At 37.8% G+C, this 17,702-nt stretch overlaps 1 protein-coding gene across 1 annotated transcript in view; it reads right to left on the bottom strand.

Moving 5' to 3' along the window:
* The window catches only part of NCK2 (NCK adaptor protein 2), an 84,613-nt gene extending 67,036 nt beyond the window's left edge, over window positions 1-17,577 (bottom strand). Inside the window, exon 1 of the mRNA XM_031056152.1 lies at window positions 17,559-17,577. The gene's annotated coding sequence lies outside the window, so the exon portion shown is untranslated. The remainder of the gene's footprint in view (window positions 1-17,558) is intronic.
* Between the last annotated feature and the right edge of the window lie 125 nt (window positions 17,578-17,702).

Below are 17,702 nucleotides of genomic sequence, written 5' to 3' on the forward strand. Positions count from 1 at the left end.
ATATTCAGCATTTCAAAAAATATCCAAAAAAAAGCAACTCAGGGCAATTTATTTTTATTAAAGGCATATTACTATCTTACTTTGTGAGATACAAAGGAAACACAAGACAGAAAAAAGAGCAACCCTACAGAGGACATACCAACCAAAATTTCTAGCAGGGGTTTTTATGCCTATGTAAAAAATTTTTGAAGTAGACAGTGCCCAATTATAAACTGTAAGGATAAATGTTACACACTTTGCTTAGCTTGTGTTTCAGAAGCCAGTTTTAGCTTTGCCACCTAAAAATGACTGGCTGGCTTCACCACATAAACATGACTCCTCTTTTCTGCAGAATACATCCTGATGGGAGCTTCAAAATGACCACTTTGGGTTTGAGAACCAAACTCAAAACTGTCACATGGCAAAAATGCCTCCTGAATAAAGCTTGAAGGAAGAATCACCTCAAAGGAGGATAGTATTGTTTCTTTGTCCAGCCTTTCAATGTCCCTACAGGCAAAAAAACTTCTCTTTCCTATCTGCTCCTATGTCCCTGGAGCAGAGAGGCAGGAGGACTGCGTGGACCTGCTACTTGAAGACAACTTACACTGGTGAGCAGAAGCGCAGATAATCTTGACGAGCACCAGCTTTGGAAAGTTATTGGCACATATTTATCAGTCAAATTTATAATGTCAAAGAATAAGCCATTAGTCTAATACACACACATCCACAAACTTTGAATGGCATCTTGTGTACCTATACAAAAGCTTTACCAAAAAATGGAATGAGATCATGGGGTCCTCAAAAATCAGAGTCACAAGATTTCTGTTATTCTCAGCAGGGCAGGATTTCTCCTCCCCCCATCTCAAATGACTGACTCAGGCTAATTACCACCAAATGTTATGAAACAATTCTTCACTAAATAACCCAACCCAAAACAAAACAAGCCAACCACACACATCTATCATTTCAAAGAAAATTTGCAGAACCAGAAGTATGTGTAAATTGATGGCCTAAGGGCAGCAAGAATTCTGCTTCAAGTCTACAGAACTTCTCCAAACAGTACCAACACGTAAACGAGATTACAAATCTACCAGGGCTACATTTTGATTGCTAACACATGTTATCATATCTTCTTAGTGCCATTACCTGCAATATCTACCAAGCAATAACACTTGGATGGGCATGCAATCACAACTTTATTTCAGAATTGCTCTTTGCTGGTGTTTTCAAAACAGTAACATGGATAACAGATATAGTCCTTTAGTAAGTGGCTAGTAAAGATAACTCACATGAGACGGTCAAGCAGTGAAAAAGAAGATGAAGAAACAAGACAAGAACAGCCAAAATGTTAGAGGAACACTGAAAGAGATGAAGAAAGGTTTTAAGCAATTAGCAATCCCTTCACAGACAGCGAAGGAAAAATACACACAGAAGACCTAGCAGAGCTTAGTTTTAACTTCACCTGATGACAAACAACCACCAATTATTACAGTATTCAGAACAATTTGATAGAAAATGAGGGTTGGCTGGTAATATCCTCAGAACAAACACTGGTTTTGATGCAGTGGAATTTCCGAGATAATACATTCAAGAACATTTACAAAGAATAAAGGAAACACGTATCACCTGCAATGACCATTACACCAAAAGAGCTCAGGTTTTAGCTAGTGTTTTGTATTTGACAGCTTAAAGTCCAATTCTGAAAGATAAAACAAAATGCTAACAAATTCAAGTCAGTCTTTCAGAAAGGGAAGAACTGAGGAGATATTTGTTGCTAATTCTGATCCAAGTCAGAGATACATGATGAAAAGTTCAGCATACAGGGATTCTTCAAATGGCTGACTACATGTTCTATTTTGTGATTTTTCCCAAGTGTTTCTTACCCAGATTTTCTTAAAGATATGAATATACACAGAATTTCTAGAAAAGTTGGAAGAATAGTTTTGAAACAAATGTATAAAGAAAGAGGACTATCTAACAAATTCAGTGTACTAACACCCCTCTTAAACCATTCCAAAACCAGTTTCTATATGGATGGCAATTTGAGAAGTGTATTGCCATTCTGACACAAAACCTTATGTTTCAAAATTGTTTGTGCATAAAGTAGGTGAAGTTAAAAACTCTAAAATGTCCTTTATTTTATTCCTACCAAGACACACAGAAATTGCATTTCAAAAATTCCAAATTCTTGATTTCAAATAAAAAATTTTCACTGAAAATATACTTGGTGCTACATATGGTTTCACAGAATGTCAAAAGCAAAGAACAATGACTTATTACTATTGTGGGGATCTCTGTACTCCAGAGTCTTTAAGTGGAATACGGATCTAAACTATAATTTCGTATTAAAAAAAGTTTGCTTAAATTATTAAAAAAGAAAGCCACCATGTCAAAAAGAGGAAGATAATTCGACAGCCAATCGCACACTGGGGGAAAAAAACCCAAAACTATTCAGAAAGAAAGAAGGTATATAGTTTTCTCCTCCTTGAAAACTACAGGAATTTCCAACAGCTGCCCAGTGTCACCCAAGAGTACATGCTCCCAGCATTAAGAACCCCCCACTGTGACTTCTACCAGGGAGGGCTGTCCCAAGGGCCAGAGGAGGATTGCACACACACAGATCCCAAGGGCAGCTCCTGGCCCTCCTGATACCACTGGCAAGAACCACAGCTTCCTGCTTCTCAACTCATCAGAACAGCCTAACCACAGCAAACTGATTTATTAAATAAAATAGACCTAACAATCAGTATTTTCTAGGAAGAAGGAAAACATTTTTCCACCGTGCGTGTGAGAACATCAGAAATGTTCGTAATTATAAACACCTGTAAAACTGCAGCTTTACATGCCTGCAACATCATTCCTTTGCCATCATTTTTTTGAAAAAACTGGAACACACAGCATACTCTATCATTCAATGTCAGAAACAGCAAGTAACTGACACACAACAAGTTATATAGAATCATGGAGATGACCTAACATGAAGAAAACTCAGAATTTTATGAAAAGCCTTATGGTTTCACACAAATCAAAGAGCATGAGGCTGTGTGTTGGAAGTGGTCATGAACAATTATTGTATCAAGGTACATTTTTTAAAAGAAAAATCTGGGGGAAATTATTAAGGAGCATAACACGATTTTCCCTGTGAACATTCAGTTACTCTTAGAGCAAGAAAGAATTAATTTTACCAAATTCTACCAGCTAAGCAACTATCGTGGCAAAATATTAATCACTCAAATTAGTGATCTCACAACTACATCACATTCCCCCTTTTTACATTAAAAAAACTTAAAAATTAATTGCCTGATTCTGAAGAAAATTCACAAAACTGTGTAAGCTGATCACACAACTGGTCATAAGGAACTACCTTAATAGCTTGCCCTCTGCAAAGAGGAGAAGATTTATATAACCAAAACCTTACACAACTTCCCCAAACATCTTTTCTGCATTTAAAACGTTTACATAAAGTCTCCAGAATGAAAAATAATCCTGGTACAAATACCTTTAGTAATGCTTCCTCAGCTTTTACTAACCAACACAAGCTTAAGAAATCTACTCAAAAGTACAATCAATACAGAACCTTTTAAGGAAGCAGAGCATATACAGAAATATAACAGTTCGACAATACTTAAGAATTAAGGTCACGCATTAAAGTCTGAAAAAAGGTTTAGGCACAAAAAAGGGTTGGAAATGAAGAATTGAAAATGGTAACAGGTGCCAGTAGCAAAAAGATGCTCAGTATTTCTTACCATCTCCCAGAATAGCACAGCAGCACATAAACTGACAACCCTGCTGAAATTAGTGCATATTTTGAAACATAAATTACATCTACACCTTGCTGCATTAGGATGGCAGCTCAGAAATAAGCACACAATCCCTCCAGCAGAATTTACTTCAAAGCCTTCCCATTCCTCTGCCTACAGAGCTCAGCAATAGATAAAATTGAGAATGTAGTTTTCATTCATTTCTTCCAGGCACTCTAAAATTCACACATGCACCTCAGAGTGGTTTGAAATCTGGTATGCCATATGGCAGTACACTTGTCATTTCCAGAAATATGTTGAATATGGGTTCCAGAGATATAAAGCCCCAATAAAAAAATTTAAAAAAAAAGAAAACAAAACCAAAACTCCTGAAGCCAACAAATTCTGCTCAAATACTACACCAGGTTTATACTACACACAACTGGAGAGCCTGGGCTTTGATCAGGCTTCAAAGAATCTCTTCATTTGCCCCAGAAAATAAATCTGATGCCTTAGCTTGCGGAGGCTTATTTCCCTACTGTTTTGCAACTCTGTAAAGTTATTTACACTTGCCTTAAGTGAGAGTGAAGTAGAAATGATACATCAACATCAATAGTAGATTTATACAAACACATTGCACTTGGAGCACAAAGTAAATGATTTACAAGCTGCAGAACAGTGCAGAATCAGGATCAAGGGTTTTATGGCTACTCCAGTGTGAACCTACTGAAGAAGAAATAATTACTTCTCATTCCTACATAAAATGTTTAATGGTGCACATGATGAAGTAACATTCAAAAAAACCAAAAAACCTCCCAAACAAAACCCCAAAGAATTAGGAAACACATTAAAAAAAAACTGACAAAAGAAGTAAGGCTCTCCTGCTGGCTGAAATAATCACACGGTCTCAAAGCTCAGCAAATTAGAGCGAGATTTCCAAAAAATTGGCAGAGCTGAACTAAACATCTTGCTTTTGCCAAAATGAGCGAATCCTGTGCTGTAGGTAGAAATCAACTAATTCATCCCTCTACTATAATTTCTACTTTCCAGGGCCGTCTAATTTTCACTATTTGCAATCTCTGATTAAATGATCTTTCTTTTCTGAGAAAGAAAACTCAGATTAGCAAGCTGAAATTAAGTAACATGACATGACCACAAACAACTTTCCTCCTTGCTTTTTTCTTCCAAGGATGTAATCACAGATACAGAGAAACAGAGACTCGTGCCCTTTTTTGCAGGCACACACCCTTCCTCTCTTTAAACCTCATATTGCATCTTGAAACTAAGTTATCCTAACACACATCTTTTTACCCCTAAGATGAAAATTAACAGTGAGTGGTAACTGTTGACATGACCTCCTTTAGGGATGATACTAAGTTTTCACACACACACACAGAAATCAAGAAAATAATCTTACTCCAGGGGGTGGATGCTATAATCTGCAACAAACTTCCCAGGTTCATATTCCATAGAAATACCTGGTTTGGAGACAGTGAACGTGTGCTATTTATCCAAGTATGCAGAGGTGACTTGGAAAAAATTGGCAAGGAAATACAGGTGATTCTATTATCAGAGTCCAATCCAGATCTACACAACATTTCTATGAATAAAGAAGTAAATCAAGAGCATTTCAACTGTATGTGGGAAGAGTATATTTGCAAGCACCTAGCACCTCATGGCAGCATTGACTGGGATATGTAACATAGCACAGACACTCTTCCCCTACACTAATCCGTCAAGTTCATCCCAGACCAGGATCCCTTCAGCTGCTGCAGCTGATGAGAGGGTTTCAGCCTTACAGAGACAAGACTACCAGACACACTCATCCTTAGGAGATGTGAGTGGCAGGTATCAGCTCATTGCTGCTAGAGGCAGGGGGTTTTGAGAAAGCCAGGGCTTTTCCCCCAGGCATAACAAGCACAGAGCTGCCAGCCACTGGTGTTGCCATCTAGGGAAGCTATTCCCTAGAAAAGCAAGAAAAATGCGTGGGCTGAGCTGAAAAGACAATGCAGAAACTAAAGCAAGCAGAAGAGTCCTCTGTAATACAAAAGGTGAAGAAAATCCCCATGTCTGCTAAGATTTAGGCTGAAGAGCAGATCTCTCCCCAACACATTCCACAGCCAATAACTGGGTTTTTCAGATACACTGAGCTTGTGGGTGGGATGAAAAGTGGTTTCCACATGCTACAGCAAAGTTTTACTGTGCCCAGCAGACAAATAAAGCATGCTAAATTTCCTGAGCATTTTAATATTCACTGCAAAGCATAGTAAAACCAACCAAAACCCTAGAAAACCTACACTTTACAGAACTTTCCATATATTTTGCAGATGGCATTGAAACCATCTGCTGATGCTGCCAGAACAATTCAATAACCACCAAAATCTGTGTTTGACAGGTCCAGACCTACTGTAAAGAAAGGAAAATCTGAATGACTTCAGCATGATACATAGAGGTGTTCCTGGATAATACAGATTACATTTCTTCTTTAATCATTTTTCCAATAAAAGCAGTGTGAAATTTAACCTCTGTGGTACTTTTAATTGTAGTTGTAGGAAACAAAACAGCTGTCAGCTACTGAAGCCTCACACACACCACCATCCTCCCACAGCTATTACTACACTGACAGAAGAACTACAGAAACTGTTCTCACAGTGGCACACCTAAAAAACTGAAGAATCAGAACCAATTCTCAACTGTGCATACACTTCTTTTAATCATCATTTTCTTCTTCCTATAAGTGCTTTTCTTTGCAAAGTCCCAAATCCAAACCTCAGAAAAGTTAACTACACACATTCATAAGTGGCTTGAGTATCATAACTCCGTTGATTAAACATTTGGAAGAGTTCACCTGGTGGCTTTGAAGTGCAGCTGAGGACCAATTCAGGGCTCTGCAAGTGGCAATATACTTCTTGAGGATCTATCAGTAAAGTGGTAACAATCCTTTGGGCAAAGCAAAGCCAAAAGAGTCAAGATGGGAAACAAAGCTATAAACAGTAAGAATGTGGAAGTTTACTTCCTGTATGCAAGGTTAGCAAACTATTACAACATCAAGGTACATGTCAGTCTTTTCCTTTCTTTCTTACAGATTTAGCTTTTAAGGTGCCCAGTGCACTTTTTCAAGCTCTTGCTACCTATTGTAATTCTATACTTGAAGATCTTCCTGCATTTCGAGACAATTATTATTTTGCTTTGATGCTTTTTTTCTTGGATGTTTTCCAGATGAAGTTCTAAATTGAAGCTCAGCAGAAAAACGATCAGAGCACTACATTTCAATAACAGAAGCATTGAAAGTGTGGCCTTCAGTGTATTAAAGTCATTGCTGGAAGCTACATATGAAAATATATTACCCACCTCAGAAAATCCTCCATTGTTATAATTTGGTCATTTCACACACCAGTGATCAATCTCAGCTGAGCACATTCTGTAAGTCCATACATAATGATAAAAAATTAGACATACTGGAGAAAAATTTAAGTCTTTCCTTTGTGAACAAGTATATTCACCTAGTGATTTTATATAAAAATCACATTTCTACTGCTTCTTGGTATGAAGCTAAACAAGGTGAAGATATACAAATTGTTGGTTACAAGGGTCAATGACTCAGCAACCTGTATTATGTCCACTTTGCAGCAAAAGCTGATAAGCACAAAACAAATACTTTAAAAAACAATCTTAGAAGTATGCCCACATGAAAATTTTTTAAATGTACATACACAATTAAGGCTACTAACTGTGAATCATGCATCCTTTGTCTAACCCTTCCTGAACTCAAAAGTTCTATTTCCAACTCTCTTTCCTTTACCTGCCCTTAAAATTTGTAAGTTTCAGATCACTGTTGCATATAAAGTCCTCAGAATCAGCAAGTGTCAGTAAGTATATTACAGCACATCTACAAGCTGAAAACCCCAGGCTACATTTCATTTCAGTACAGAACAACACAGATTTTTCAGAACAGCAATGTTCTGAAGAAATATTACAAAAAAGAGAATATCCAGGTATTGGAAAACAGAAAAAAAAAATGAAATAATATTGCTTCTACCATTGCCCCAACATTCTATGACACTGGGATCCAGTGCTGAACCTCATCACACAATTCCCTCTACAGCAGCTCTCCCACACTACAAAGAGTGGACAAGCAGGAGGAGGATGTATAGTGAAGGAAAGTCCAGTGTCATTTTTATACAATTCATCTTAGCCCAAAGACAGCTCATACTGGTAAATCCTATGCCAATTTGGACCACATTAAACTCAGATTTAATTAATCATTCTCAAATACCAAGTTGCAAGCATATACATATGAAGGTAGAAAATAAGACTGATATTCTGCAGAATAACTTGTAAAGCACCCTACACTTTCTCCTACCCTGAGCAGATATAGGCAATCAGACAACCTTATTTCCGTGACTGCGTGCAACTACATATTTAGCTAGAATAGAGAGCCAACAAAACACTAAAAAAATATCTTCATCCAGATCCCATTCACAGCTGTTAATTTAATGGAAAGACTCTTCCGGCATGAAGAATACATGAGTAATAGCCTCCACGGGAACTTTAACAGCAGATCGTTAGACAAAGGGCTTCATAACGCAGCAGCTGGACGCCATTCAGCTACCTGACAGCCCTGTGCTGCTTGGAAATAAAAGTTTTAAGTTAAACTTGGTAATCTGAGGCAGACTGGTGCTGCCCGGGACTGCAAAGGGAGCAGAAGGGAGATGGGGTAAGGAGGCAGATTTGGATGCTTTGAAAGAAGTATTAGAGCAAAGGGCTGCATGATGCAAGACAACGTATCGCACACAGCAGCTGCAGGAAAACAGATTTCTCTGCAAAACAGTTACACACAGTCATTTTAGCCTTCCATAAATTTACAGTACTTCAAATCAATGCCACTGAAAATTCTAGAAAAACAATACAGAACATTTATTTATTACATTTCTCAATGTAAAAACATTTCTTCTCATTTAAGGAAAGATGCATATTGACTGACCCATGTCGGAGCTCACCCCACTACCCTAACCCCTAATTCCAGAAAATATTCATAGAAGAAGGATGTTAAAATCAATTATACAGAAATATTGTAAGCAAGGGTTCAAGTGTATCCTCATTTCAGAAAGTTCACCAACTCTACTTCTGCAATGTAACTGCAATGTTCCAGTCAAATCTTACCCATTCCCAAATGTGTGTAATCATGCTAGACAGATTACATTTTTCCTAGTTTTATCTAATATTTTATTTTCTTTGCTTAAATATTTCTGCTGTATGAATGGATTACAGACAATCTAAAAACACATCCACCCACAATCAAGGATATTCCCAATCCTAATTATCTACAAAATACTGTGCAACGGAAAAGGCAGAGGGAAGAGATTAACAAAGCAAAGACACAGATGATCACCGTCAGTTTGGACGGCACAATAATCAAGGTGTACACCAACTACATTGAAGATTTTCTTGAATTAAGTATTTACAGATTCATAAAATAGAATGGCCCTTCCCTAAGAAAATCTAAAGATTCATGTACACAACTGTCAAAACTATGAATTACATTGATACCAGGTGCAAGTACTAATATTGAGATTTGGAGTTTTGATTGCTGTTGTGTTTTGTAGGGGTCTTCCTAATATCTAGTAGGTGCCACAATTTTAGAACAACAGTATCAACAATTTAAAAATCCACTGAAATCCAGCTGCTTAACATCAGGCATGACATCCTGCAAACTAGGCACACCCCTCACATTCAAAAAAGCCTGTGGCAGGAAAATGGCATAGGAACAAGACAAGGGCTGCTACCAGTCAGGTGGGCAACAAGCAGGCAGAGCCAACCAGGGAGCAGCACTGGAAAAATGACCTCCTCTCTAGCACAACTCCACCTTGACTCACCTGCATTCATGACTCACTGATTCTTGCTACTTTTGAAGAATGAAGCATTTAAAATTTTACTACCTGCTTAGCAAGCACTGTATAATCTACTAAATACCAAGCTGCTTCAAATGCTATGTACACTCAGTAATGGTATGTATGCCGTTGCTGCAGAAGAGTAAGTCAATGGCCATTAATTCAGATTGCAGTTATGTATGGTATCTTCTTTTAACCACAAGTATATCACTTATATTAACTCAAAGGAATCTAAATGACCAGCTACTTAACCACTAAAATTATCTATCTGGAAAGAAGGAAAAAAATCTCGAAGAACATAACAGACAAATCACAAGGGCAAGCAAGTCTGAAAAGACTTTTATAACAGAACACTGAAATCAGGTCTAGCTGCACCATTAAACAATCTAATACAGTTAAAACATGGGGGGGCAAAGCATTTTAAAAGTTATGAATTTCCATGATCTGCATTAATATACTAATTTTCAAACCTGGGTTCCTCCAGAACAGGAATTACAATCCTCAATGCATTCAAGAGCCTTTCTTGCATCACATTTTAGTTTTCCTATTTTTTTCCTGTTTTCATTCATTTTGGTTTTCTATTTTAAATTCTAGGTTTCCACATTTTTAAATAAAACACAAAACTAACTAATTCCTTGTTTCTTCCCTGAAGGAGTAACTTCCTTTTCCATCAGCTTAAGCAGGCATTATATCAAGCACTGCTTGATCCACACCTGTTCTACAACAGCTCAGTATTACTGTTCATTAAACAATCCTAAACTATTAGGAGCCACACTGACTTTATGGGACTGCTGGAAAAGTCATGTCATACACAATGTATAGGCAAAAAGAACGTCTCTAAAAATAAGCTGGCTGTGTGACACTACAGCAGAAGTTCCATAATTCAACATACAAGTTGTGACAAGTAAAGAATGTGTAACTAAGAAAGAATTGACCCGCAATGTAACAGTGGTTCTTGTCTTGGAAGAGAAGGGCATATGGCTCGTCTTCGTGTTTTGTAAATAAGACACGTTCACTCCAATAGGACCACTCGTGGTACTGAGCCCATGCTTGCATTTTCACAGGGCCACAAAAAGGGAGACAGAAATTGGGATACAAAACAAAGAATGAAACTTTGGCAAAGCTTTGACACTGTGTCTTCCAGAGTGGTGAAAGAAATACCTGAATAAAATAAACATCCAGAATCTCCTGTCAGCAAAACCAGAAAAGATCCTAAAGGAATACAACCATGAGTATTATAAGACAAGACTAACGGAGGAAGACAAACGTCCCAATAATGACATTACCCAGACTTTAACAGTTTTCTGCCATAGGAAGTCTGTAACATTTCAGTTCATTATGATTCCCCATGCATCCCTTAAGAGCCTCAAAGCTCATAAAAATGATGTGTCATATTTTGATACTTGTACTAAACACAAGCTTTGTGATTACCAGTGTTTAAACCCAACACAATTCACACAGTCCTCACTGAGGTATCTGATTAAATTTCTAATATTCATGAACTAGAATTTTAATATTGAATGCTCAAAATGATTTAGGTCTTTTGATGTAATGGAACATAAGTTCTTTAGTGTCAAGTGGAAGGCAGATCCTTTATTATGGCATTAATTATTTGGGATATTAGCATTAATTTCTTTCTCTATTTGAATTAAATGGAATTCAAAACAGTGTGAATTTATGAATAGTCCACAATATAATTATTTCTATATTATCCCTGCAGCACTAGCAGAAAGACTGCCAACAGACCTAAAAATGTAAAGGAAGGTGATGGATCATCAATTTTTCTTTTAATCTTTTTTTCTGAAAGACGGGAAAGGTAAAAGCTCAGAATGTTTATACTCTAAATGGCTTCACTCTTTTTTTGATGTAAAAATACCTGTCTTTATACCTGTAAATGCCACCTACATTTTTTGCATTCAACATGCAATGATTAAAGGAAAGCACAATTAAACAAGATATACCATAACCAAATTATTTTATGACTGGAACAAAAACATTCTTAATTAAAACCACAAAACTGAAAAAATAGCAGGGATTTTTAAAAAATTTCAATACTCACTGGGAAAAATTCTATGTCTTCACTTATATTTCCAAAATTGCTACATACACAGAATTCCAAGTTCTGGTAGGAAGGACTAATTAAAGATACAAACATGGTACCTTCTTCCCAACACCTAAACAGTACCAGTTATCATTTCACTTATATTACAGGTATTGCCAGACAGTATTGCTAACAGAAGTAATTCATAACTATAAATAAATAAATACACCACCACACATGAAAAACTGCTGTTTGCAGGTCATTTGAGTCAGTTACCAGAGCACTAGGTACTGACAGACCATAATCCAGCTTAACATTCCAATACAAATCACAGAAAAAACAGCATTTTTATAGTTTTACCCAACTTTTAAGACTTCTTCAGTCCAGTTAAACCAGAAACACCTGGTCAACTGAGACTGCAACCTTACAAATAAACATCAGCCAAGCCTATAAATAAACCAAATAAGCCATCTGTGCCAGACTGGCCCTGTTTGTAGCCCATCTACACAGGTGTCAGCTCCTGGCCCTGCACTCTACAGCTGAGCTACCATGGAGTATTTGTACCACCAATGACCGTGCTGGTTCAGCACTAACACAAAATGAAAAAAAATTAGTAAACAGAATGCTTGTTTCCAACCTAGCAAATACTCAAAACCTATCATTCTGGTTTTGCTGAAATTTTTACTGAAAATACTGAAGGCATTTAAAACACATGCCTCTTTAAAGTGACTGGATGAGGTCCAACTACCTTTTTTTCTCTTCTACCATTTAGCAAACAAATTTTCAATCTAAAATTACCAACTAAATTTTCAACCAATATTAAATCTATTTAAAATGAAAACTCAAAGGATACTTGTAAAAACAAACTAAAAAAACCCTGAACTCAAACCTGGAAAAAGCCTAAAGTTTTGCTGAGCCAGGTGGCAGTGTGCATTTGCAGCAGCCCAAGTCTCCTGTGGTGGAACCCAGAATCCTTGACATGCCATCATTCAAGACCTGTCAAATTTGATATCACTCAGCGTGTGTCTGGAAGGACACCATCCATTCAGGGAAATGAACGTGTCATTTGTTGTCATGACAGCTATCAAAATTCAGCCCGAGAGCATATCACAGAGCCACGTATCTCTCCTTCTGCACTAAAAGGTTGAAAAATACTTTCCTTGTCGTCATCCTAAACATCATTAGGATGTCAACTAAGAAGTCAGCTCCCCTGAAACAGCAGTGGCCCAGGATGGCACTGGGAGCCAAGTCCGACACACAACAGATGTGGGAGAAAACAAGTGTGATGGATACACTGCTATTGTAATAACAGGAAGGGAAAACCTTGCAGCCACGGTAGGCTCAGGGTGTTCTTACTGCATTAAAACCAAGAGGTCAGGATGATCAATGCTTGGGACTCTGCTTTGGTATCAGTGCCAGGTTTTGCTAAACAGGAGGCTTCACTTATTACTGTTCCCTGAAATGTTTATTAGTCCAGAATGCTCTGAAAAATATAGAGCAGTTAAACTCTCCATACACAGATTAGGTTTTAACAGGACATAGTGTTCCTCTTCTCTCCCAAACCTATGAAAAGACTGAAGGAATTAAGTGGTTTATTTTACTATATAGTTAACTAATACTTAATTGGTATACAAATAGCATTATTTCAGCCAACTTAAATTCGACAAGGATGAGTTAGAAAATTCTACTATACTTCATTTATAGTTTATATGCTTAATGAATACCACTATTCCTTTCTAAACCTTCCCAGCCTTGCAAGGATCTAATCTTATTTTGAAGGAAAGGTTACAAGACAGTGTTTAATGACTTTTTGAAAATAATATAAATAAGAACAATATAGTTAAATCCAAAGCAAAATTGACCTTTTTTTTCCAAGAGCTTGCGTCTATTTTCTTAAAAACAGAACACATACTTTTTAAATGATGCACTGCCAGCAGAATCAATAATCCCACCCCAGCAGGAGCAAAAAGCACCTGCCTTTGTTACCCCTCTTCCTGTTCTCCTGCAGTGTCTGATGGCTCCTCTGTACTCGCACAGAGCTGACCCAGTGTAACCCACAGGGAAAGACAGGCAAGAGCCAGCACTCAGCTAAAAGCAGCTTCTCACATTGTAAGAGGATACGACCCGCTCAGAGGACTGCATCAGGAAGAGCATCCACAGCCTCCAGATGCTTCATAAACTTCAGTACCTGCTTTCACACTCGTGTCGCTTCTCTTTATTAAGGCCCTCATAAATACCCTGATCATTTCTGGAATGTAGAAACTTCAAACACCTCAGAAGGCTAAAATCTGCCTTTCTATCAAAAAAGTAATAAACTGAAGGCCTGCTCATTTATTTTTGGTTATTAATGCCCCAGCTATCCAAATAGCACAACTGCTGAAACACAACAGGCTCCCTTAACTATATTTCGTTTTCTGATAAAAGATTTTATTTGAAACAAAGTTTGTATTTAATTTAATTAATTTTTTAAATATTTTAAAAAGCAGGTTGCCTAAGACAAGTTGCTACCTGATTCTGTAAAATATGACCTTTTTTTGTCTAATAAAATTTCTGCTATATTCTATCTGTGGTTTATCTCACTACCTGTTTTCATGTCTGTTCCTATGGTTGTTTCTATGGTTGTGTGTAGTCTGCATACAGTAACTGATATGAATTGAGGAAAACTGGGTAGGTAAAAAGACACCCGTATTTTATTTTCCACCTGTATTTTGTCATGATTGTAAGAGCGAATCAACACTTTTGAGAATTCAGGGATCAGCCACGTGCCCCTTGTTCACCACATTTTCTGCTCCACCAAATAATCAACAGTAGTTACATGTCACCATATTAATACTGGCTAATGAGATCAGGACCAAAACCAGCATAGCAAACCTACAGTGCAAAAAGGCCTCTAAGCCACAAAGTTTGCTTCGACAATTGTGAACAAATACAGGCTATACCAGCATGCCTGAGCTTCCACTCTAACAAATGTTTTTCATAGCATGAGTATTCCTAAAACTTTACTTGACACCAGGGTTTTGTGTATAGCTGCAGTAACTCAAAATGCAATGGGTTGCTATTCTCTAATCAAGTTTTATTCCTCTGCACCTCAATTCTTAAAATTCTCAATACTCTATGAAAGCTAAAAAAGGTACACTGTCAGGCCACCTCATTGCACACAAAGTTATTATTTATGTTGGGTTTAAACTATAAACTCCCTTCATTAATAGCGAGAAACAAATTGATTTGCTGTGTCACATATACTTAATGAATATAAAAATATATATTTCATACTGCAATGCACTTTCAACTTACTCATGTCGTTAGCATTTATGAAACAATTAAGAATTCTTATGATGGGGAAAAAAGATTACTTTAAGGAAAAAAAACCAAAACAACAAAAACTTACAATTTTGAAGAATTACTTTACACACTACCGAACAGAGCAACAGTTTAATTGGGCAGAACACTGCTGACTACATTATTATGAGAAAACTAATGGGCCTAATTAATTTGCAGAAAAAATTTAAAATGGAACTACCTAAAACAGAAGTAAGTTTTGGATTCCAGGGCCAACATGCAGAAATCTGCAAAGCAAAACAAACAGAAAAGTCCCTTCTCAAAAGGTATAGCAGGATCTCATGTAGTAAAGACTGGACAATGGTGCACAGGTGAAATGATTAGTGCAGGCCTCACTTCACCTCAGGATGACAAAACAACACTATTTCCCCCACTGCAAACACCATCCCATCCCAGTAAACATCGTTCACTTCAGGAACTAGCAAGAATTCCTGACTTTCACTCCCTGGAAACTATTGTTCTACAAAATTTCTGTATACCTAGTAAACACAAGGACAAAGTGTACTACCTTTAAGTTCATTATTTGATGAGAAGCAGAAAGCAGCTCTCCTGCAGAGAGCCTCAACTGTCTGCCTTTTCCACATGCCAGATGACCTACTTTGGGGGAGCAGGGTGTCCAGCGACCAGCACCTCACCCTGGGCTGACTGAACTAACCCTAACATGGCAGTGCCTGCTTTCAATTTTCAAATTCCCTCAAACACCTCTAATAAATCCACATCAGCAACCTCCCTTCCTCAAAACACAGTGGGAGTGGGGTTTGGGAATATCCACAGCTTAGAAACCATCAGTCTCTCAATACAAACAGAAAATATTTTTCTAGAACTTATGCTTTACATTCAAAGATGCCTTGGTTTTGATTTCAAACCTGCTGCAAGTAAATTGATACAGCACCTGTCTCCATGAGTCTGGAAGCAGCTTTTATGCTCAAGGAGCATGAAAAACGCAGATACTCTGGGTAGTTTTGCTGCTGCTCAAGACCAGGACCAGCAAACAGAGCTATCTGGGTATCACTTTTCCAGTCGTTATAGTTTCTACGGAGGAAAGCCATGAGCACTGCAAAGGATTAACATACCAACAGCAACACAAGGCACAAAAAAAACCCAAAAAACAAAGTCTGGAAAAGAAGCAGACACTGCTGACCTTGTCCCTCTTCTTTAGCCAACAGAAGATGTGAGGTGACACGGAAGAGAGCAAACACCTTTCCTTAAGCTTTCAGAAGCTAGCCAGGAAAATAGAGAAGAAAAGAGAGGAAGGGGAGGTAAGTTCCATTTCTGTAATGCAACAAGGCAAAGGCTGAAGTTCTGAATTTATCATATGTTCAGTAGCCAAGATGTAGTAAAAAGGATCATTCAGACTATCACAGGCTAACTCTGTTAGTTTTGGAAAAATATCGCAAAAGAGATTTTGTGTATAATTTTTTTTTCACAAAAGCAATCGGAAATGTAATCTGGTAGAAGCAGGAGGCAAATGCAACAGCTAATGTTGCAACGACAGAACAACAGCAATAGGAGCTAACATTATAATGAATCTGTATCTGTTTCATGGCCTATATAAAAATATTTGCTAATTACAGCCTTGATCTTCATGGTACAGGTGCCTTCTATTGCTACATTTATTCACTGTTCCCAAAAGTGACATCTTCTGTCAAAGTCACAAGAAGAAAGTCAGTTACAAAGACAAAGCGATCTGCTTAACTTCTTAAACACACTCGGGTGAGACAGAGGCTTTCGATTTCCAGAGTTGTGAAATCAATATTTCAGAGAAGCGACAACATTACATCAGAAATTATAATCCTAAAAATGAAAACACAATAGCAGTGACATCATCTATGTGGTGCTGACTCCTTCAGATTCCTAAAAAGCAATGGCAAAACAAGTACTTTCAAACAGAAATTCTTCATAATCTCCTACCCAGTGAGTCCGTTCAAATTCCTCCATATTAAGTTACCAGTCCAAACTCCCGATGATACAAACCACGCGTGGTTAGGCCATGAAAATTTGTTTTTACAAAGGCCACTACCACATTTCATGAAAGAGAAGTCTAATTCTCCCACGTTAAGCTGCTAGAACAGCAGCAGTATGTTCCTCAGAAACAAAAAAGCTCCACGGGAGGAAACACTTTTCAAGCTGAAGAATGCTTTAAATTCTTGCCGACTTTCAGTCACCATACAACTTTTAAAATAACAAAAGATTTCTCTTTTGTTTTACAAAAACATGATAGTTCCGAGTGAAATACTGCACAGAATTCACGGAATAACCCTGATGCACACAGAGAACCACATTCACTGTTAAAAAACAGTGGAAGATATTAACATAGAAACTAGAGCCGAGAGCCTTCATGATCAGCCAGCTGCAAGTCAGACCTGAACTACAAACCTGAATCCCGATCTGGCAACCTGATCTTAGATAGGCCGAAGTGCCTACCATGCCAGCAAGGGGTAGCTGTTAGCCTGGGCACATTTTTAACTAAAAACAGGGCGAGAAGACTTATAAACTTCAGTAATTTTCTTCCCAAAACACGCAGGGATGCGCTTCACTGAACACTCATTACGTGAGACGTAATTTTACCTTTATGTCCTTTACCTACACTGGCATCGACCGAGGCCACAGCGCACCACGCTCCTTGAGAAAATCCCCGGCCTCAGCCCTACTGAGGTCGAAAGTCGGTGACGGAAAGAAAAACGAACTGAGCGGACCGAGGGCGATGTCCCC

The sequence above is a fragment of the Geospiza fortis genome, unplaced genomic scaffold, assembly GCF_000277835.1.
Source record: "Geospiza fortis unplaced genomic scaffold, GeoFor_1.0 scaffold192, whole genome shotgun sequence".
Taxonomy (NCBI): domain Eukaryota; kingdom Metazoa; phylum Chordata; class Aves; order Passeriformes; family Thraupidae; genus Geospiza; species Geospiza fortis.